The sequence below is a fragment of the Somniosus microcephalus genome, chromosome 4 (assembly GCF_052327205.1).
Source record: "Somniosus microcephalus isolate GS21.2 chromosome 4, FLI_Smic_1.0, whole genome shotgun sequence".
Classification (NCBI taxonomy): Eukaryota; Metazoa; Chordata; class Chondrichthyes; order Squaliformes; family Somniosidae; genus Somniosus; species Somniosus microcephalus.
This window is the reverse complement of record NC_140990.1, coordinates 297,774,403-297,798,047: the sequence shown is the minus strand read 5'-3', so window position 1 is coordinate 297,798,047 and position 23,645 is coordinate 297,774,403.

Sequence of the window (23,645 nt, the reverse complement as noted above, 5' to 3'; positions counted from 1 at the left end):
TTATCCACTTTGGTAGCAAAAACAGGAAGGCAGATTATTATCTGAATGGCAATAGATTGGGAGAAGGGGAAGTGCAACGAGACCTGGGTGTCATTGTGCACCAGTCGCTGAAGGTAAGCATGCAGGTGCAGCAGACGGTTAAGAAGGCAAATGGTATGTTGGCCTTCGTAGCGAGAGGGTTTGAGTACAGGAACAAGGATGTCTTGCTGCAGTTGTACAAGGCCTTGGTGTGACCACATCTTGAGTATTGTGTGCAGTTTTGGTTGCCTTATCTGAGGAAGGATGTTCTTGCCATGGAAGGAGTTCAGCGAAGATTCACCAGGCTGTTACCTGGGATGGCAGGAATGACGTATGAGGAGAGATTGGATCGATTGGGCTTGTACTCGCTGGAGTTTAGAAGAATGAGAGGGGATCTCATCGAAACGTATAAAATTCTAACAGGACTAGACAGACTAGATGCAGGAAGGATGTTCCCGATGGTCGGGGAGTCCAGAACCAGGGGTCACAGTCTAAGGATAAGGGGTAGGCCATTTAAGACAGAAATTAGGAAGAATTTCTTCACCCAGAGAGTGGTAAACCTATGGAATTCTCTACCACAGAAGGCAGTAGAGGCCAATTCATTAAATATATTCAAGAAGGAGTTGGATATATTTCTCAAGGCTAAAGGCATCAAGGGGTATGGGGAGAAAGCAGGGACCAGGTACTTAATTTGGATGATCAGCCATGATCGCATTGAATAGCGGAGCAGGCTCGAGGGGCCGAATGGCCTACTCCTGCTCCTATCTTCTATGTTTCTATGTTTCTATTAGTTAATCTCTACATTCTTTGTCTTTCTTGTATACAACATCAGATTTGTACTTTTGCCGATGGAATATAATTCTCTGGAGCCATTTGGGCAAACTAATTAAACCATTTTTTTTTCAAAATACTTTCAAGTGGTTTGCAGGCTTTTTTCATCTAATATTTTCCTAAATACAGAACAATTGAATTTTTCCAAATCACAAATAATTGGCCAGAATTTGCTGTGATACTAATGGCAAGGCTAAGAGCACTCGTTTTTATTTACTTTTTTTATTCAATGGTACAGCTACTTCATATGAGGAGCAGACGCGCGGTTAAAGGTGAATGTCCAAAAGTTGCTTTCTGACTTGTGCCGCTCCGCCATTAGCTTTGTGAAAACGGCATCTCGCCCTTAGCCTCCCTGTGTTTTTTTGGAACTTGTGGTTTTTGCCCATTAATTGCCCATTAAACCCGTCACAAAGTTAAATCTAGTCGTTACAAGCGTACGTACCCATTGGAGTTAAGGGCAGGTTAGGAGAGTGGCTGAAAATGGGTAGTGGTGCCCCTCAGGGGGCACTTCAATTCATTGTGTAACCACAGTACTACTGCGGTTGATTCTGAGATTTCACACACATGGCTCAGAAATAGTTTATTTTTCCTACATATATTATACTACTGACCGTAAGAAGGATAGACTACTTTCTGATATGATGACGTCCACAGTACTTACAATTTATTTCAGGAACCTTTAAATATTTCTTGGGTTTGACACCGATACTTATTTCTCCTTTCTCTGCTAAATATTGCAATTACTGGGTATTTCTTTCTTTTACTGAACCTACTTCCATTCAGAATATAAGTACTGCCGTTATGTTTTTGCCAAAATGCATCACCTCACACTTATTAACATTGAATTACATTTGACACTTTTTAGCCCATTCCCCCAACTTATCAATATTCCTTCAACAACAACAACCTGTATTTATATAAAGCCTTTAACATAGTAAAACATCCCAAGGCGCTGCACAGGAGTATTTTAAGACAACAAATTTGACACAGAAACATAGAAACATAGAAGATAGGAGCAGGAGTTGGCCATTCGGCCCCTCGAGCCTGCTCTGCTATTCAATGAGATCATGGCTGATCATCCAAATTCAGTACCTGTCCCTGCTTTCTCCCCATATCCCTTGATCCCTTTAGCCTTAAAAATATATATCTAACTCCATCTTGAATATATTTAATGAATTGGCCTCCACTGCCTTCTGTGGTAGAGAATTCCACAGGTTTACCACTCTCTGGGTGAAGAAATTTCTCCTCATCTCTGTCCTAAATGGCTTACACCTTATCCTTAGACTATGACCCCTGGTTCTGGACTCCCCGGCCATTGGGAACATCCTTCCTGCATCTAGTCTGTCTAGTCCTGTTAGAATTTTATAAGTTTCAATGAGGTCCCCTCTCATTCTTCTAAACTCCAGCGAGTATAAGCCCAATCGACCCAATCTCTCCTCATACGTCATTCCTGCCATCCCAGGTATCAGTCTGGTGAATCTTCGCTGCACTCCCTCCATGGCAAGAACATCCTTCCTCAGATAAGGTGACCAAAACTGCACACAATAGTCAAGGTGTGGTCTCACCAAGGCCCAGTACAACTGCAGCAAGACATCCTTGTTCCTGTACTCAAACCCTCTCGCTACATGGTGGCATAGTGGTTAGCACTGTTGCCTCACAGCGCCAGGGACCCGGGTTCAAATCCGGCCTCGGGTGACTGTCTGTGTGGAGTTTGCACATTCTCCCCGTGTTTGTGTGGGTTTCCTCCGGGTGCTCCGGTTTCCTCCCACAGCCCAAAGATGTGCGGGTTAGGTTGATTGGCCATGATAAAAAAATTGGCCTTTAGTGTTAGGGGGGATTAAATATGTGGGGTTACGGGGTTACGGGGATAGGGCTTGGGTGGGAAGGCTGTCGGTGTAGGGACCGGGTGCTAGGGTTTGGATGATCAGCCATGATCTCGTTGAATGGCGGAGCAGGCTCGAAAGGGCCGAATGGCCTACTCCTGCTCCTAGTTTCTATGTTTCTATGCTACGAAGGCCAACATACCATTTGCCTTCTTAACCGCCTGCTGCACCTGCATGCTTACCTTCAGCGACTGGTGCACAAGGACACCCAGGTCTCATTGCACTTCCCCTTTTCCCAATCTATTGCTGATCAGATAATAATCTGCCTTTCTGTTTTTGCCACCAAAGTGGATTACCTCACATTTATCCACATTATACTGCATCTGCCATGCTTCTGCCCAATCACCCAACCTGTCCAAATCATACTGGAGTTTCTCTGCATCCTCCTCACAGCACACACGCCCACCCAGCTTTGTGTCGTCTGCAAACTTGGAGATATTACATCTCGTTCCCTCGTCGAGATCATTTATATATATTGTGAATAGCTGGGGTCCTAGGACCGATTCCTGCGGTAGCCCACTAGTCACTGCCTGCCACTCGGAAAAAGCCGTTTATTCCAACTCTTTGCTTCCTGCCTGCCAACCAGTTCTTTATCCAAGTCAGTACCTTGCCACCAATCCCATGTGCCTTAACTTTACACGCTAATCTCTTATGCGGGGCCTTATCGAAAGCCTTCTGAAAGTCCAAATACACCACATCCACTGGTACTCCCTTATCAATTTTACCAGTTACATCCTCAAAAAATTCCAGTAGATTAGTCAAGCACGATTTACCTATTGTAAATCCATGTTGATTTTGTCCGATCCTGTCACTGTTTTCCAAGTGCTCTGCTATTACATCTTTTATAATGGACTCTAGCATTTTCCCCACTACTAATGTCAGGCTTACCGGTCAATAATTACCCATTTTCTCTCTACCACCTTTTTTGAATAGTGGGTAACATTAGCCACCCTCCAATCTATGGGAACTGTTCCAGAGTCTATCGAATTTTGGAAGATCCACATAAGGATAAATTAGGACAGGTGACCAAAAGCTTGGTCAAAGAGGTAGGTTTTAAGGAGCGTCTTAAAGGAGGAAAGAGAGGTAGAGAGGCGGGGAGGTTTAGGGAATGAATTCCAGAGCTTAGGGCCTAGGCAACAGAAGGTACCGCCACCAAAGGTTGAGCAATTATAATCAGGGATCCTCAAGAGGGCAAAATTAGAGGAGTGCAGATACCTCTGGGGGTTGTGGGGCTGAAGGAGATTACAGAGATAGGAAGGGGCGAGGCCATGGAAGGATTTGAAAACAAGGGGTGATGGGCGAACGGGACTTGTTGCGGGTTAATAAGCCATATTCCAAGAGATACACCATCATATGAATAGATTTCTGACATTATTAATACATGAGAAACTGGGTTTAAAAATCTCAAAAATCTCAGAGACACAAGCTGTAAACAGAAATACAGGCGTTTGTGATAAAGATCAGTTGTTAACAAAGTTGTAAACACCACAAGCTTTTGAAATGGAAATTGGTTAAATATGCTAATACAACGGCCCAATTGAAATAGCAGTTTGTTGCTTCCAGAGAGTCTGGAGTTTGGAGGGAATACAATGAAATGCCGAGTTTAAAGTGTTAAAAACTAACACGTTGAACAGGAACACAGAAATATTAAAAGAGGCACATGCCTTTGAAAAGATGACATCAACTAAAAGAAACACCTGCTGGTCAAATAGTTTTTATGTTAAACTTGAAAGACAGGAAACACAAGACTGTAATATAACCAACTAAGATGGCTAAGAAAACAACCACCCTAGTTGAAGTGTCTTTAATTTACATGTAGTAAATATGATACCTACAGAACACTTTGAAGATATGACTTCAATAGATGCAACAAGCAATCACATGGTTTTTGTATTGAACTTGGCACACCACAAAGTCACAACGTCTGCTAATAAACAGTTAAGCCAATATTAAGAATTGAATGGAAAAGCTTTGATAAGAATGACATCAAATAAATACTACTGTCATATTGTTTTTATGATACGTTTTGGAACACCTAAAGGTAGAGACAGAAGTCTGAGAGTTGGCAGCTGAAATGGCAGTAGGAATAGAAAGAAGTCAACACAAAGAATGAATAAAGATAATTAGCTTACATCAGCAGAAAACTTCAAAGAATATACCATTCAAAAAAAGGTATAAAAATAAGAGCTTTTCAAACAAAAAGTCAGAAGTCGCTGGAAGGGCAAGCATTTCTCACCTTCACAGGCACGCGCTATAAGTTTTAACTTTGAGTCTCGGGTAATCAAGGTATTTGATTTTGGTGGATATTCTGGATTAAGAATAAGTAGAAGAGTGGAAATGTAACAATGTTAAGATATGAGAATAAGGATCTCTGAGAATAAGATTGTGTAAGCTAATTGTATTTTGAACTGTAAAAGTTGCGATTGAATCAACAGCTGTTAACTGAATGTCGACTCTTAAATAAAACTTTAGAATTGTCTCACAGAGTATTTCTGTATCAACCTCGCAAATTCAATTTCTGTACACACTTTTGTAAGGAGTTGCAGAATTCTGGGGGGTATTCCGCACCCTCATAGTATCCGGAAGGTTCCAGTCTAGTCAAACTTATTAAAAGTGCTATCCGGAGGACAGTAACATCTTCACGATGTTCCTTTCCTTTAGGGAGAGATAGTCTGAACCTTTAGACCCAATTAAGCATCTTATAGAATTTGGCTATCTTTAACTTTATTTGAAGGTGAACGTCTGGGGAATACGCCTGATCTGGGGTAGCCCAAAAAGGGCTAGGACTTGTAATTATCCCTTCAAGCTGAGTTTTGGATGACGTCAAGTTTATGTAGGGTGGAATGTGGGAGGCCAGCCAGGAGTGCATTGGAATAGTCAAGTCTAGAGGTAACAAATGCATGGATGAGGGTTTCAGCAGCAGATGAGCTGAGGCAAGAACGGAGACGGGTGATGTTACAGAGGTAGAAGTAGACAGTCTTTGTTATGCTGTGGATATGTGGTCGGAAGCTCATTTCAGGGTCAAATATGACACCAAGGTTGCGAACAGTGTGGTTCAGCCTCAGACAGATGTTAGAGAGAGGGATGGAGTCAGTGGCTGGGGAACGGAGTTTGTGGCGGGAACCAAAAACAATGGCTTCGGTCTTCCCAATATTTAATTGGAGAAAATCTTTGCTTATCCAGAACTGTATGTCGGGCAAGCAGTCTGACAATTTAGACACTGTGGAGGGGTCAAGAGAAGAGGTAGTGAGGTAGAGCTGGGTGTCATCAGCGTACATGTGGAAACTGACGCTGTGTTTTCGGGTGATATCACCAAGGGTCAGCATGTAGATGAGAAGTAGGAAGGGGCCAAGGATAGATCCTTGGAGGACACCAGAGGTAACGATGCGGGAGTGGGAAGAGAAGCTATTGCAGGTGATTCTCTGGTTACGATTAGATAGATAAGAATGGAACCAGGTGAGTGCAGTCTCACCCAGCTGGACGACGGTGGAGAGGTGCTGGAGAAGGATGGAGTGGTCAACCGTGTCAATGGCTGCAGACAAGTCAAGAAGGATGAGGAGGGATAGTTTACCTTTGTCACAGTCACAAAGGATGTCATTTGTGACTTTGATGGGAGCCGTTACGGTACTTTGGCAAGGGTGGAAACCTGATTGGAGGGATTCAAACATGGAGTTGCAGGAAAGATGGGCATGGATTTGGGAGGCAACAACACTTTCAAGGACTTTGGAGAGGAAAGGGAGGTTGGAGATGTTGGCGGTAGTTTTATTTGGTCTTCTAAAGAATTAACTTTACCTCAAATTTTGGTATCATTAGCAACTTTCGACACCTCTCCTTCCAGACCTACATCCAAATCATTGGTATACACAGTGAACAGAAGTGGCCCCTGAGGGACACCACTATCCAGTTTTAGCCTTTCTCCTAAACTGCCCTTAAATCTTACTCTCTGTTTTTTCCCTCCTAATTAATTTTTAGTCCAGTTTTCTATCCGCCCCCCTGATTCTATATCCCTTAATCTTCTCCAGTAATCTCCCATGGGGTACCTTGTTAAAGACTTTCCACAGTCCATATACACTATGTCCACTGCATCCGCCCACCCCCCCACCCATCTACCATGTCTGTTAAAGAAAGAGCTTGCATTCATATAGCACCTTTCACACTCTCAGGATGCTTTACAGCCAATCCTTTAAAAGTGCAGTCACTGTTGTAATGTAGGGAAATGCAGCAGTCAAACTGTGTACAGTGAGGTCCCACAAACAGCAGAGATGAATGACTGGTTAATCTGTTTTTAATCATGTTGCTTGAGGGATGAATGTTGGTCAGGACACTGCCAGAACTCCCCCTCTCTTCCAATACTGCCATGGGATCTTTTACGCTCGCCTGAGAGGGCAGATTGGGCCTCAGCTTAACTTCAGAATGACAGAACAACCAAGTATGCTGCACTCCCACAGTACTGCACTGAACTGCCAGCCTAGATTATGTGCTCAAATCTCTGGAATGGGGCTTCAACCCATAACATTGTGACTCACAGGTGAGAGTGCTAACATTGAGCCAAGACTAATGCTAAGGTGGTGTACTGATGGGTACAGACCTGCTGGTGGCAATGGGAGCAATTTGAGGAGAGGAATGGGGCTAGAAATTCGGTGCATTTGTGCCTCCCGTTAGTGCCCCCGGGGGGCGCTAACGGGGCACAAACGACTTTTCGCCTGGGCGCAGCGCCGTTAACAACTTCCGCTAAATTCAGGCAGATCTAGAAAAGCCTCTGCCCTTGTAGGCCTTCGAACATACTGCATGAGGAAGGAGTCCTGTACACATTTTACAAATTACATAAGCCCCACAACTAATTTTTGGAAACACAGAGGTTAGCTACATATGACTCTCTTACTTCATCAGAGCCTCAGTTCTAATTGTTAAAATGTAATGTTAAAAAATAGGTTTTATTGGTTTCCCCTGAGTCGCATGACCTTGGTCAGAAAATGATCAATTGCACTCTTTATTTAGTATTAATTCCAGATATGTCGGTTATTTAATCAGATGTAATGTAATCTCATGATTGTTCCATATTCTTCTAAAACTATGCCAATTTCTTGCTCGATTACCTGCCATTTGGAGCTCACTGGGAAGTGGACATTTTGAGCGATAAGCTCAGAGGCCTAGGGAACAGTTGTGTTCCAACTGATACAGTAACACGGAGAAGATTAAAGTCAAAAAGCACAATGCAGAATCAACACTGAAGTAATCACGTACAAAGAAAATATAGTATTGTATCTGTTAGTTCAGCTGAAAAGGACATGGGCTGTAGGACTCTGGCTTCAAATGTTCCATGCTTTCATCTATAATCCCTTTCTAAAACAATTTGGCAGAATCACAGTTCAATACTTCTATTTTTGACCTCATATAACATCTGCTATTGCATGCAATAAACAACAAAGATTTCAGAGGAAATGAAACCCCTTGTTCTGCATGTCTGGGTCAAAGGGACAGTTTGTAAGCACCTTGTACCCTGTAATATGATATTGTTACAAAGAGTTCAATTGATAAGTAATCTGAAATGTCTAACAAGCAACTTGAATAGCATTAAAAAATTATTTGGATGTGAAATATGAAATTGTAGTAGAAAATGGCTACACACCAGCAGAAAACAAATCATATTTTACTTGGTGATTTAAAAAAAAATATTCATGGGATTTGAGCATCGCTGGCAAGGCCAGCATTTATTGCCCATCCATAATTGCCCTTGAGAAGGTGACGGTGAGCTGCCTTCTTGAACCACTGTAGTCTGTGTGGTGAAGTTACTCCCACAATGCTGTAAGGGAGTTCCAGGATTGTGACCCAGCGACGTTGAAGGAAAGGCGATACATTTCCAAGTCAGGATGGTGTGGTTTTTTAATTCATTTTTATGGGATGTGGGCATCACTGGCAAGGCCAGCATTTATTGCCCATCCCTAACTGCCCTTGAGAAGGTGGTGGTGAGCCGCCTTCTTGAACCGCTGCAATCCGTGTGGTGATGGTACTCCCACAGTGCTGTTAGGTAGGGAGTTCCAGGATTTTGGCCCAGCGACGATGAAGAATCAGCGACATACTTCTAAGTCAGGATGGTATGTGACTTGGAGGGGAACTTGGAGGTGGTGGTGTTCCCATGCGCCTGCTGCCCTTGTCCTTCGAGGTGGAAGAGGTCGTGGGTTTGGGAGGTGCTGCCGAAGAAGCCTTGGCGAGTTGCTGCAGTGCATCTTGTAGATGGTACACACTGCAGCCACAGTGCGCCGGTGGTGGAGGGAGTGAAGGTTTAAGGTAGTGGATGGGTGCCAATCAAGTGGGCTGCTTTGTCCTGGATGATGTTGAGCTTCTTGAGTGTTATTGGAGCTGCACTCATCCAGGCAAGTGGAGAGTATTCCATCACACTCCTTACTTGTGCTTTGTAGATGGTGGAAAGGCTTTGGGGAGTCAGGAGGTGAGACACTTGCTGCAGAATACCTAGCCTCTGACCTGCTCTTGTTGCCACAGTAATTATGTGGCTGGTCCATTTAAGTTTCTGGTCAATGGTGACCCCCAGGATGTTGGTGGAGGGGGATTCTGCAATGGTAATACTGTTGAATGTCAAGGGGAAATGGTTAGACTCTCGCTTGTTGGAGATGGTCATTGCCTGGCACTTCTGTGGCGTGAATGTTACCTGTCATTTATCAGTCCAAGCCTGAACGTCATCCAGGTCTTTTTGCATGCGGGCATGGACTGCTTCATTATCTGAGGAGTTGTAAATGGCGCTGAACACTGTTCAGTCATCAGCTGTAGTGGGTGGCGGGGTGCGGGTGGTGTTGCTTGGCGCGTGCGTGCGCCCAGTCAGTTATGCCTCTGACTGTTTATGAGCAGTTCTAATCGCTCCCACGCCCCTGGGTTCTAGACACCGGATTTAGGTACAAGGCGGCGGTACAGAGAAGACTCGAGAAGACAGGTGGTTGGATGTAAACAAAACCAAGATTTTATTGAAGAGGAAAAACTTACTTAATACAATCTCATGGAAAAGAATTACTAGTGTACACTTCTACAGGCAAAAATTACAAGAGAACCATAATAATATATACTTATACAGGGAATGGGGAACACATGGCACATTGAGGGAAAACAACTATCTTAACAATCCCCTTTTGCTTATCCCACCCCCTATACCTAACTAGATTAAGCTATGAGGGGTCAGAACTTCATGCTCACCAATAAAAGGGTTTGTTAGATTCAAAACAGCAGTTGGGTTCGGGGTTAGCTCTTGGCGCTCTCTGGAGCTTGTCGTCGTCATCACGTGGCTTCCAGGCGCTGCAAGGGCATTTTCCAGGTTCGCGTACCCCGAAGTTACAGTCTCTGTTTGGGTACTTTACCTTGCAGGGATGGTTCTTCGTTGACAGCCGCCAGATTGAGTTAGTGTGCAGTTATTCGAAGGTCAGCCGAGGCTGAAGGCCCGATGATCCGAAGCCTCCCCTCGTTTGGTCTTCTTCCGTTGGTCTGCCCCTCGGCGGTTTTCCCTTCTCCCCTCGTCTCGTCCCACCTGCCAAGGCCCGAATTTGTCCGTGTCCGCCCGACCCGGTGCCGGGGCAGTTCCAGATGGAGTGGAAAAGGGCACGGGCAAAGGCCAGGGGGTAAGCGTGGGACGGGGAAAGAGCAGCAGCCACGAGGACGAGGGGCCGAGGAGCAGCACCAGCACACCAACCAACGAACGCACCTGACGATCCTGGACACCAACTCACCAACTCTCCATCTTCACGAACCTACTCAATGCTACCCGGGGCCTTCAATTATACCTTCGTTGAAAACCCTTATCTGCCCGCCAAATCAGGTTAGTTCTTTGTTTAATCTTGGCGGGCTAGTTTAAACTAATGGCAGCAATACATATTAACTGGTTTTGGGTGGCCGGTAATCGCATCTACCGGCCCAATAATTGACTTGTATTGTCCTAAAAGTTCCTTGATGGGCCTTGTCCGGCCTCGATGGCTCGGTTAATCTTTTTCCGATAATGTATGCAGACTGTTTGATGGCCTTAACTATAGGCCTAAACTGAATTTGGGTTTTGTCTCCAATTCAGTCTAATGCATAATTCAGAGTCCTCTCTGGTTCCAAAATACAAAGTTTCTCTTCACAGAAAGCCTGCAGCCTTAGTTTCGATTTCTCCCAAGCTGTCTGCGTTGCAGAATCCATTTTGGAATCCCACAGGCTTTCTGCCACGAGGCACGGACACCATCTTGGGTTCCCTTTTTAACTTTAAAATGTCCACGCAGGGTCCCGTTTATTAATAACAGCCTTCGGGGAAATGCAGAAATTTTGCGAATCTTACACAGCAAACATCCCCATTTCTGACCTTATGTTCGAGGGAAGGTCATTGAGGAACATGGTTGTGCCTAGAACATTACCCTGGGGGACTCCTGTAGCGGTGTCCTGGAGCTGTGATGATTCACCTTCAACCACCACAACCATCTTCCTTTGTGCTAGGTATGACTCCAGCCAGTGGAGCATTTTCCCCCCAATTCCCATTGACTTCAGTTTTATGATGGCTCCTTGATGCCACACTTGGTCAAATGCTGCTTTGATGTCAAGGGCATTCACTCTCACCTCACCTCTGGAATTCAGCTACTTTGTCCATGTTTGGATCAAGGCTGTAATGAGGTTGGGAGCCGAGTGGTCTTGGTGGAACATAAACTGGGCATCAGTAAGCTGGTTATTGGTGAGTAAGTGCCGCTTGATAGCACTTTCAATGACACTTTTCCATCACTTTACTGATGATTGTGAGTAGACTAATGGGGCGGTAATTGGCCAGGTTGGATTTGTCCTGCTTTTTGTGGACAGGACATACCTGGGCTGTTTTCCACATTGTCGGATAGATGCCAGTATTGTAGCTGTACTGGAACAGATTGGCTAGAGGCGCAGCTAGTTCTGGAGCACAAGTCTTCAGCACGATAGCCGAGATTATGTCTGGGCCCATAGCCTTTGCTGTATCCAGTGCACTCAGCCATTTCTTGATATCTCATGGAGTGAATTAAATTGGCTGAAGTGTGACTTCTATGATGGTGGGGACCTCAGGAGTAGGCCTATATAGATCATCCACTCGGCACTTCTGGCTGAAGATGGTTGCAAACGCTTCAGCCTTTTCTTTTGCACTCACGTGCTGGGCTCCACCATCATTGAGGATGGGGATATTCATGGAGCCTCCTCCTCCCGTAAGCTGTTTAATGGTCCACCACCATTCATGACTGGATATGGCAGGACTGCAGAGCTTTGATCTGATACATTGATTGTGGGATCGCTTAGCCCTGTCTATAGCGTGCTGCTTCTGCTTTTTAGCATACATGTTGCAACTCCCCCAGGTTGGCACCTCATTTTTAGGTATGCCTGGTACTGCTCCTGCCATGCTCTTCTACACTCCTTATTGAACCAGGATTGGTCCCCTGGCTTGATGGTAATGGTAGAGTGAGGGATATGCCGGGCCATGAGGTTACAGATTTTGGTGGAATACAGTTCTGCTGCTGCTAATGGCCCACAGGTTCTCATGGATGCCCAGTTTTGAGCTGCTAGATCTGTTCTGAATCTATCCCATTTAGCACGATGGTAGTGCCACACAACACGATGGAGGGTGTCCTCAGTGTGAAGACGGGACTTCGTCTCCACAATGACTGTGCAGTGGTCACTGCTACCATTACTGTCATGGACAGATGCATCTGCGACAGTTAGATTGGCGAGGACAAGGTCAAGTACATTTACCCTCATGTTGTTTCTCTCACCACCTGTCACAGGCCCAGACTGGCAGTTATGTCCTTCAGGACTCGGCCAGCTCATTCAGTACTGGTGCTACTGAGCCACTCTTGGTGATGGACATTGAAGTCCCCCACCCAGAGTACATTCTGTGCCTTTGCTACTCGCAGTGCTTCTTCCATGTGATGTTCAACATGGAGGAGTACTGATTCATCAGCTGAGGGAGAACGGTAGTTGGTAATCAGCAGGAGGTTTCCTTGCCCATGTTTGACCTGAAGCCATGAGACTTCATGGGGTCCGGAGTCAATTTTGAGGACTCCCAGTGCCACTCCTTCCCAACTGTATAGCACTGTGCCACCACCCCTGGTGGATCTATCCTGCCGGTGGGAAAGGACATCACCAGGAATGGTGATGGAGGAGTTTGGGTCATTGGCTGAAAGGTATGATTCTGTGAGTATGACTATGTCAGGATGTTGCTTGACTAGTCTGTGTGACAGCTCTCCCAATTTTGGCACAAGTCCCCAGATGTTGGTGAGGAAGACTTTGCAGGGTCGACTGGGCTGGGTGTACCATTACCGTGTCCGTAGCTGGTGTTGAGGTCGATGCCGGGTGGTCCGTCCGATTTCCTTCTTTTTATTGTTTTTCGTAGCGATTTGTTACAACTGAGTGGCTTGCTAGGCCATTTCAGAGGGCAGTTAAGAGTCAGCCAGATTGCTGTGGGTCTGGATTCACATACACTCCAGACCAGGGTAAGGACGGCAGATTTCCTTCCCTAAAGGACATTAATGAATTAGTGTGACTTGGAAGGGAACTTGGAGGTAGTGGTGTTCCCATTTAATGGCACACTGCAAGAACATTTTAATTTAGTAGAAACGTATCCAAGTATGAAAAGGAGGAGACAAGTATGGCAGTAAATGACAGTGATGATGCTCACTGATTTTTGCTCAAACAGATCATTGGCCATCATGAGGAAATACTCTTATGCAGCAGCATATTTAGATTAGGACAGCAATAGCCAAATCCTACTCATGAGAGCCCTGCTTCTGAGTGATCTCTTAGCCCTGCATCGCCACCATAAGAACATAAAAACATAAGAATTAGGAGCAGGAATAGGCCACTTGGCCCCTCGAGCCTGCTCCGCCATTCAATAAGATCACAGATGATCTTGGGCTCAAAGCCACTTCCCTGCCCACTCCCCATAACCCTTCACTCCCTCATCTTGCAAAAATTTCTCTATCTCCACCTTAAATGTATTTAATGACCCAGCCTCCACAGCTCTCTGGGGCAGAGAATTCCACAGATTTATGACCCTCTGAGAGAAGAAATTCTTCCTCGTCTCAGTTCTAATAGGGCGGCCCTTTATTCTGAAACTATGCCCCCGAGGGGAAACATCCTCTCTGCAGCTACCTTGTCGAGCCCCATCAGTATCTTATATGTTTCAATAAGATCACCTCTCATTCTTCTAAATTCCAATGAGTATAGGCCATCACTGAAAGCAAAGAGCCCACACAAATACAGTTACCCACCAGTGCTACTTTTTAAACTAGCGAGGGAAATAATAGTGGGGCACATGCCCAACCAGCACAGAAGGTTCCCAAGAAACACTGGGCATATGCACCTGTAAAACACTAACAACTGCACAATTGAATACAATTATTTTTACTAAATCTGAACATCCATCACGGGAAATTGCTCAGGGGTTCACCCAATCAACTGCTGTAACTTTGTCAGAAATTTGGCAGAAAACCCAGATAGATGCGTAAGCAGGGTTTCTGTTCATCCTCCACTGAAGTTACGATAGCTGGTCGGGTGAACCCCCGATGAAATTTATTTCAGTGTACTTAAAAGGAAATGTCAATTGTCCAAAAGGCAAACAAAATAACTGATGTCTGTGACATCCCCTGTGGATGGTTAGGTCAACTCTGTGTGCTTTAAAGTTGAGGGCAATGCTGACCTGCATTGCATTTAGTAGTGACCTGCAGATAATTGACTGTCATTGCAAGTCTTTGTGAGGTGACTTTCCTCAGTCATAATCTCCTTCACAAGATTTAACCTCTTCATGTGCTGCTCTTCAGCCTTGCCCACATAGTTGACTTTGTTGCAGTAGACTAGTTATCGTGGGCAGTGCAGTTGTGAGTCATGCACCTTCTATACTATCTGTGCTCTCAAGTCACCCACTATTCTTCCTCCTCCTGCTCCACGGTAGTATAGCTGCCAATAGCTACAATACCCACGTTCTCTAACAAAAAGATTCTGTGTGCTATTCACTTAAGACATTGATGTGGTGATGCTCATTTAGCTCACTACTCTGGGTTTGATCTGGGTTAAAATATAATCACATCTTAATGTCTGAGCAAGAGAAGATCGTTGATCCATCTAGCCTATCATAGAGTTATAACATCATAGAGTAAAAACGGCACAGAAGGAGGTCATTTGGCCCATCGAATCCATGCTGGCTCCCTGTAGAGCAATCCAGTCAGTCCCATTCCCCCGCTCTATCCCCGTAGCCCTGCAAGTTTATTTCCCTCAAGTGCCTAACCAGTCTCCCCTTGAAAACATTGACTGTTTCTGCTTCCACCACTTCCGTTGGCAGCGAGTTCCAGGTCCTCACCACTCGCTGCATAAAAAAAGTTTTCCCTCACTTCCCCCCTATATCTCTTGCCCAAAACCTTAAATCTGTGGCCCCTAGTCCTTGTGCTATCAACTAGTGGGAACAGCGTTTCCCTGTCTAGCCTATCCAAACCCGTCATAATCTTGTACGCCTCTATCAAATCACCCCTCAACCTCCTTTGCTCTAATGAAAACAAATCCAGCTTCTCCAACCTGTCCATGTAGCTAAGATTCCCCATCCCCGGAACCATTCTGGTAAATCTCCTCTGCACCCTCTCAAGGTCCTTCACATCCTTCCTAAAGTGTGGTGACCAGAACTGGAAGCAAAAGTCCAGTTGTGGCCTAACCAGCACTTTATAAAGGTTCAGCATAACTTCTCTACCTTTGTACTCAATACCTCTATTTATGAAACCCAAGAGCCTATATGATTTGCTATCCACTCTCTCAATATGTCCTGCCACCTTTAGGGATCTGTGCACATTAACTCCCAGGTCTCTCTGTCCCGGCACACTCTTTAACACTGTGCCATTAAGTGCATATTACCTCTCCCTGTTCCTTTTCAGAATCACAGAAACCCCACAGTGCAGATAGAGGCCATTTCGGCCCATCGAGCCTGCACCGACACATATCCCACCCGATCCCCGTAACCCCTACACCAACACATATCCCACCCTATCCCCGTAACCCCATGTATTTAATCCCCCTAACACTAAGGGTCAATTTATCATAGCCAATCAACCTAACCCGCACATCTTTGGACTGTGGGAGGAAACCGGAGCACCCGGAGAAAACCCACGCAAACACGGGGAGAATGTGCAAACTCCACACAGACAGTCGCCCGAGGCCGGATTTGAACCCGGGTCCCTGGCGCTGTGAGGCAACAGTGCTAACCACTATGCCACCGTGCATCACCTCACACTTCTCTGTATTAAATTTCATCTGCCACTTGTCTGCCCATTCTGCTAGCCTTTCAATGTCCTGTTGCAGTCAATTGGTATCATCCTCACTGTTTGCCACACCCCCAAGTTTGGTGTCATCTGCAAATTTAGAAATTCTACTCTGTATTCCAATATCCAGGTCATTTATATATATCAAAAAAAGCAGTGGCCCCAGCACTGACACTTGGGGTGAAAGGATATTTACTAGTCCTAGCCCCTTTGGGGTTATCCCGGATCAGGCATATTTCTCAGATGTTCACTTTCAACTAAAGTTTGAGGTAGCCGAATCCTAAAGACTTTGGGTCTAAAGGTCCGGGCTATCTCTCCCTAAAGGAAAGGAACAACCTGAGAATGTTACCATCCTCCAGATAGCGCTTTTAATAAGTTTAGCTAGACTGTAACATCCCGCATATTATGAGGGTCTGGAGAATTCCTTCAGAATTCTGTAACTCTTCACCAAAGATTGAGTTCGTGAGTTATTGATACAAAAGGCTTATTTGAGACAATTCTAAAAATATATAGAGATTTATTAAAAGAAACGACATGCAATTTAGTTGGTGAATCAGTCAATCGCAACATTAACAGTTCTAAAAGGAGACAAAATACAATGGCCCAGAATTTCGGGTCGGGGGCTTCCCGTGGGTGCAAGCCCCCGACCTGCACTTACCTACCGCGCCGGCCGTTGAGCTGTGGGTCCACGTGGGATTCCGATCCTGGGCCTCTTCCAACTGCCAGCGCGCAGTGCTTGCGTATCCCAGGGGTGCAGTTAATTCGATGCATCCCCTGGGTTCACGTGGGCCATGGAGAGCGAATGGTAGCAGGGAATACTTCATTCATAAGTTTGACAGGAAGACCTGTCAAACCTATAAATACTACAAGCCCCAAAACATCAATAAATCTTCAAATAATTTTTTATTTAAATCACATTTTTAAAATAACTATAAATTACATGAAATAACTATTTTAAACAATAATTTAAATTTTTGAAAAAATTAATTAAATTTTCTAACAGGGCTAAAAATAAACTTACCTTTCTTTAAAGTATTTAAAAATAATAAACCTGTGGAAAAAATGTTTTAATTTTAATTAATTCACCACTTACCTTGTAAGAAGCAGGCCTTGTGCCTGCTTTTTAAAAGTGTAACTCCTGGAGACTTACCCTCCCGGGAAAACCTGCAAAAAAAACGTAAGTTCAATGCGCATGCGCTGCCTCTCCTGCGCACGTGTTCAACCTCTGAACCCCTTCTTTCAGGGGAACAGAAGTGCCAGTTTCCCCCGCATGCACAGTGCATGCACAAAACTGGCACTTCCATTGGGCTTACGGGTGAGTACCCCATGCGTACTCACCCGTGGAGACCCGAATTTCTGGGCCAATCTTTTTAACAGGAAACCTTACTTTTAAATCTTAACTTCGCTACAATATTGCAGTTCTTGAAGTTTTCTATACAGGATATCCATCAATATCAAATACCTTTGATCCCCAAGGTAAAAAGAGTGGTAGACCACAGAGCCGCCTCTGTAGTTGAGAATCGCCTTGCCCAATTAAAGCGACTCTGATATCCCATTTGAGACTTCAATATTTATACCCTTTTCAGTTGTATTTCCTTTAAAGATTTGGCTGACCCAAGTTAATTATTCCTATTCATCTTTCTGCTGACCTCTGCAATTCTTTACTGCTACATCAGCTTGTAATATTCCAGAATCTTGTCTCATCTCCAGGTGATCTAGGTTCACCATATAAAATGGTGTGAAGGGCAGGTGTCCCGTATTTTATGTCATCTTTATGAGGGCAGATGTTCCTTAGCTTATGTGCCATCTTTAGGAAGTTTAAATTAAAACACCGTGGCCTAGAAATTCAGTTGGTTGCGCCAGCAGTTAGCGCCTAAAGAAAAGTGAATGTCGGGCGCTATGCGTGTTGCGCCCGGGCGCAGCGCAGTTTGCGCTTCGCCCCAAATTAAGTTGGCCGTTAGCGCCGGCGCAAAGTTTAGCGCCCGCCCGGATGCGCGCGCAGAAAATGACGTCACATCCTCGTGCAACGCCCTTTGGCCGCCCCGATTCCAAACTTCAGTCGGACTGCCCCATTGTGCGGCTGGCGGCCGGAGCGTTTGAAAAAGGGAACGCAACACAGCCAGCGCGGGCCCCGGGGGGCGCAAATTAAAGGGGACGTACCCTCCAGTATAAAGGCCAGCCATTTTGCAGCAAACACTCTTGTGCAACGCATTTCTGGACACACAACAAGGAGGATAGCTAACTGGTTTCAAGCAGCAACAGCTCAGGTATTTTTGGACTCAGGCCAGAGCGCTGCAAGTGGCCTTTTGGAAATTTGACTGTTTGCCAGGATTTGATGGGGGTTGCATGGGGTGCCAACGCGGAGCTGCAGCGCCATGTCCGTAGGGCTCGCAGACGCATTGTGAGAGGGGCAGCCCTGGCTAGAGGCAGAGGGGGCAACAGGCGTCGGCCACGTAGGCCTTACCCAGTCAGGCTATACCGCCAGCAGTGCTCCTACCTCAACATGACTGGCGCGCGATGTGTTAGAAGGCTCCGATTCCGAAAGGAGGTGGTTGCAGAGATCTGCCACCTGCTTCGCAGAGATCTGCGTCCAAAGCTCAGGTGCAGGACGTCTCTGTCGGTGGAAGTGAAGGTGACGGTGGCATTGAACTTCTATGCCACCGGCTCCTTCCAATCCGCTGCTGGGGACATAGCTAACATCTCCCAGTACGGCGCACATCGCTGCATCCGCCAGGTGACCGAAGCACTGTTCAGAAGGAGACGCCAATTCATCTCCTTCCCCATGGCCCTGGAGAGCCAGCATCAGCGCGCATTGGGATTTGCAAGACTCGCGGCCTTCCCCTTGGTGCAGGGTGCCATTGACTGTACGCATGTGGCTTTGCGGGCACCTCTGGAGCATGGCGAGCAGTATCGCAACAGGAAGGGCTACCATTCTCTGAATGTGCAGCTGGTGTGTGACCACAAGCAGCGCATCATGGCTGTCAATGCCAGCTTTCCAGGCAGCAGCCACGATGCGTTTATCCTGCGGCAGAGTACTGTGCATGACATGTTCGAGGCACAGCCTCCCCCAAGAGGATGGCTACTCGGGGACAAAGGCTATCCTTTGTGTACCTGGCTCATGACCCCGCTCCATGCGCCCAGGACCGCTGCTGAAGAGGCATACAACGAGAGCCATCAAACCACCCGCAACATCATCGAGCAAACTATTGGGGTCCTCAAGCAGCGGTTCCGCTGCCTTGATCGCTCCGGAGGATTTCTGCAGTATTTGCCGGACCGGGTCTCCCAATTTGTGGTAGTTTGCTGCATGCTACACAACCTGGCTATCCGCAGGACTCAGGCACTGCCACCTGACGTTGGACCACCACCTCAGGAGGAGGAGCAGGAGGAGCAGGAGGAGGAGGAGGAGCAGGAGTACGTTCCCAGGAGGGAGCGACGAGGGCCAAGGGCCGCGCGACGCCACCTTATTACACGTTACTTCTAAGCCCCCTGTCAGGGAATGCCTTGTGGCCATGAGGGAAGATGAATGCAGCCGCTCCCCAAGCCCTCAGCCGGCGAAGCCAACAAACACTAACAAGAACAACCATGGAGGCTCTATGAATAAAGATAATTATTTATTACACAAAAATGAAAACCCCTTCGCACATGAATCCCCAAAAACAATCAACGGGCCCCACAAAAAGCCCAACAAATGACTCACTCCCACAAACTGGGGAGGAGTAACTCCACATTTGTACAAACCTGGCCTCAACCTCGGCCTTAACGCAAAAAATAAGCCCACGAACCAAACAACCATGGGCAAAAGAAAGATGGCCACCGCCATATAAAACGAAAGCTGGCCACACCCTCTACTGAGTGGCCCGCGAGGGCGAGACCTTGTCCAGCCTTTTGCCTCCCCTGCCCGGCCTGCTGCTCCTTCGCAAGCTCTGCCCAGTGGCTGCTGCGAGGCTGGGGGAAGGCGCCTGAGGCTCAGATGTCCTTCCGCCAGATGCCCTTGGGGGGCAGCCTACACGGCCTTTGGGCCTTGAGGGGCCGGCTGCTGAGTGGTGCACCTGAGCCTGGCCACCATCAGCTCCAGCCGCTTGCCCTTGACGTCCCAGTGGGGGAGTGGCGGTGACGGATGGCGCAATGTGGGCAAGCTGGCGTCTGGGATGCGCTGGCTGGTGCTGTGGCGCGCTGGCACTCGGCCGGGCCCGCACTGCAGGATCCGCACCAATCAGCCGAGGGGCGGCTCGCTGGGATGCTGCAGCGCGGCGGGTGCCCTGGCGATGCCTGCCTGAGACAGCGCGTGTGGCAGCAGTGAGTGCCCCTGTTGTCCTGGTGTGCGCCCGCATCACACCCGCCAGGGACTTGACGGCATCAGTGAGCATGCAGCCACTCGCGGCAGTTGATGCCCCGAACTCGCGCACACTGGTCGCCAGCGACTCGATGGCCTCAGGCATGCGCCCCACCACGCGCATGAGCTCCGTGTGGCGCCGGTCCGAATCCTCGGCCATCTTGTCCGGCTTCCGCGCCTCCTCCGAGGTGAAGGTGTCCGGACTGGAGTCGGGACTCTCCCGCTGGGGAGCAGGGGACCGAACTAGGGGAACCTTGCCACGTTGGTGGCGGCGAGTGTCCCGCTCAACTGCACTCCCCTCTGATCCTTCCCCCCTGGGGGAAGGCCGCGGCCCACGCGCAGGGCTCCTGGGTGGCTGGACGCCACTGGTCCCAGCAGCTGCAATCCCCTGCGACAGTTGGTCCAGGCACTCGTCCAGTGAGGACGTGTCAATCATTTCGTCCTCTCCTGCGGGACCTGAGTGTTCCCCTGATGGTCCGGCTTGCTCTTGCTCCTCCTCCTCCTCCTCCTCCTCCTCCTCCTCCTGCTCGGAGGGGCTGTCACTGGCAGCTTCAGGGACCTGGTCGTCACCAGCTGAAAGCAGGAATGCACAAGAGTAGCTTCAGAGTGAGGAGACGGCGTCAGCGAGGGAGTCAGGACTGGTGGCATTCAGCGCATTGGTGGGACAGTGGCAAAGGAGGTAGCTCGGATGCGCAAGTGCGACGCGAGAGGGCCAAAAGGCGAGGTCCTTACCATTGCCGGGCAGTGGAGGGTCGGCTACTCCGCACGCTGTGGGCACGATCAGCCGGGCTCCCATGAGCCCACTCACGCGCTCCTCCAGGGGAGTGAGCTTCTGCAGCTTGGCGCGGCCTCCCCTGGTCCTGGCACGGGCCTGGCGATTATTGGCAAGTTTAGCCTGCAAGAGAAAGGACGGGCTGTAAGTACGGAGTGTAGCCCTGATGTAGTGTGCACTGCCTCCCATGGTGGAATAGCTTGGCCAGAGTGTAGCCCTGATGTACTGTTCACTGCCTCCCATGGTGGAATAGCTTGGCCAGAGTGTAGCCCTGATGTACTGTGCACTGCCTCCCATGGTGGAATAGCTTGGCCAGAGTGTAGAGTGCAGAATGGGCAATTGATGCTCATGACTGTCCCAAAGCTGCTGGCTGAGGGCTGGCCATTAGGCCTTTCAGCTCCCTTTGCCCATCATGTCAGGTGTACATGCAAGAATGAGGAGGAGACTGGAAAGGGTACTCACCCTGACAATCCTGGTCAGGTCGTTGTATTTTTTCCGACATTGGGTGTGGGTCCTGGGGGCATCGTCGGTGACCGTCACCCTGTTGGCGATCTGCTTCCAGGCTCTGGTGTATTCTTGGTGGGTCGGATTCCTCCCAGTCTCTGGGAACAAGATCCTGTGCCTCTTCTCCAGAGCTGTCACCATTATTCCCAGATCACGCTCTGAGAAGCGCAGGGCACGCTCACGGGCCTTCTCTGGCGTTGCCATGACTCCCTGGGGCTGAGCAGCAGTGTTGAGGCCTATCTGCAAAGCTGCAGTGTGCAGGGCGTGGCAGCAGACCAAATCGTCCCTTCCCCCTTTAAGAGCTGGTCGGCGCCACGGGGTCTGCTGTCAATCAAAAAATGACCGCACCCGCGCTGCGCCCCGCCTCGGCGCTATCCCTCTGCACCGCCGGCTTAGCGCCTAAAGATAGTAGTGGAACGCCTCTTTTAGCGCTCCAGCAACCTCTTAGGGCGAAGTGACTGAATTTCCGGCAAGGGGGCGCAACTTTGGGGCGGGCGCTAACTTCAGGCGGGCGCTAACGTTAGCACCCCAAAACTGGCTATACTGAAATTCTAGGCCCTTATCCAAGGTGGACCATTGTTTTTGTTCCTGACAACAGTAGTGGGGAAAATGCTAGAGTCCATTATAAAAGATGTAATAGCAGAGCACTTGGGAAGCAGTGACAGGATCGGACAAAGTCAACATGGATTTACAAAAGGTAAATCGTGCTTGACTAATCTACTGGAATTTTTTGAGGATGTAACTGGTAGAATAGATAAGGGAAAACCAGTGGATGTGGTGTATTTGGACTTTCAGAAGGCTTTTGATAAGGTCCCGCATAAGAGATTAGCGTGTAAAGTTAAAGCACATAGGATTGGGGGTAAGGTATTGACTTGGATAGAGAACTGGTTGGCAGACAGGAAGCAAAGAGTTGGAATAAACGGGTCTTTTTCCGAGTTGCAGGCAGTGACTAGTGGGGTACCGCAGGAATCGGTGCTTGGACCCCAGCTATTCACACCATATATTAATGATCTAGACGAGGGAACTAGATGTAATATCTCCAAGTTTGCAGGTAGCACAAAGCTGGGTGGGCGTGTGTGCTGTGAGGAGGATGCCGAGAAACTTCAGTATGATTTGGACAGGTTGGGTGATTGGGCAGATGCATGGCAGATGCAGTATAATGTGGATAAATGTGAGGTTATCCACTTTGGTGGCAAAAACAGGAAGACAGGTTATTATCTGAACAGCAATAGATTGGGAGAAGGGGAAGTGCAACGAGACCTGGGTGTCCTTGTGCACCGGTCGCTGAAGGTAAGCATGCAGGTGCAGCAGGTGGTTAAGAAGGCAAATGGTATGTTGGCCTTCATAGCAAGAGGATTCGAGTACAGGAGCAACGATGTCTTGCTGCAGTTGTACAGGGCCTTGGTGAGACCACATCTTGAGTATTGTGTGCAGTTTTGTTCGACTTATCTGAGGAAGGATGTTCTTGCCATGGAGGGAGTGCAGCGGAGATTCACCAGACTGATAGCAGAGATGGCAGGAATGATGTATGAAGAGAGATTGGGTCGATTACGCTTATATTCACTAGAGTTTAGAAGAATGAGAGGGGATCTCATTGAAACTTATAAAATTCTAACACGACTAGACAGACTAGATGCAGGAAGGATGTTTCCGATGGCGGGGGAGTCCAGAACCAGGGGTCACAGTCTAAAGATAATGGGTAAGCCATTTAGAACAGAGATGAGGAGGAATTTATTCACCCAGAGAGTGTTGAACCTATGGAAATCTCTACCACAAATGGCAGTTGAGGCCAATTCATTAAATATATTCAAGAAGGAGTTAGATGTATTTCTTAAGGCTAAAGGGATCAAGGGATATTGGGAGAAGGCAGGGACAGGGTACTGAATTTGGATGATCAGCCATGATCTCATTAAATGGCGGAGCAGGCTCGAGGGGCCGAATGGCCTACTCCTGCTCCTATCTTCTATGTTTCTATGTTTCTTTGTTTCCCAAAAGTCAGTCTGTCGGAGCCATGCACCTTC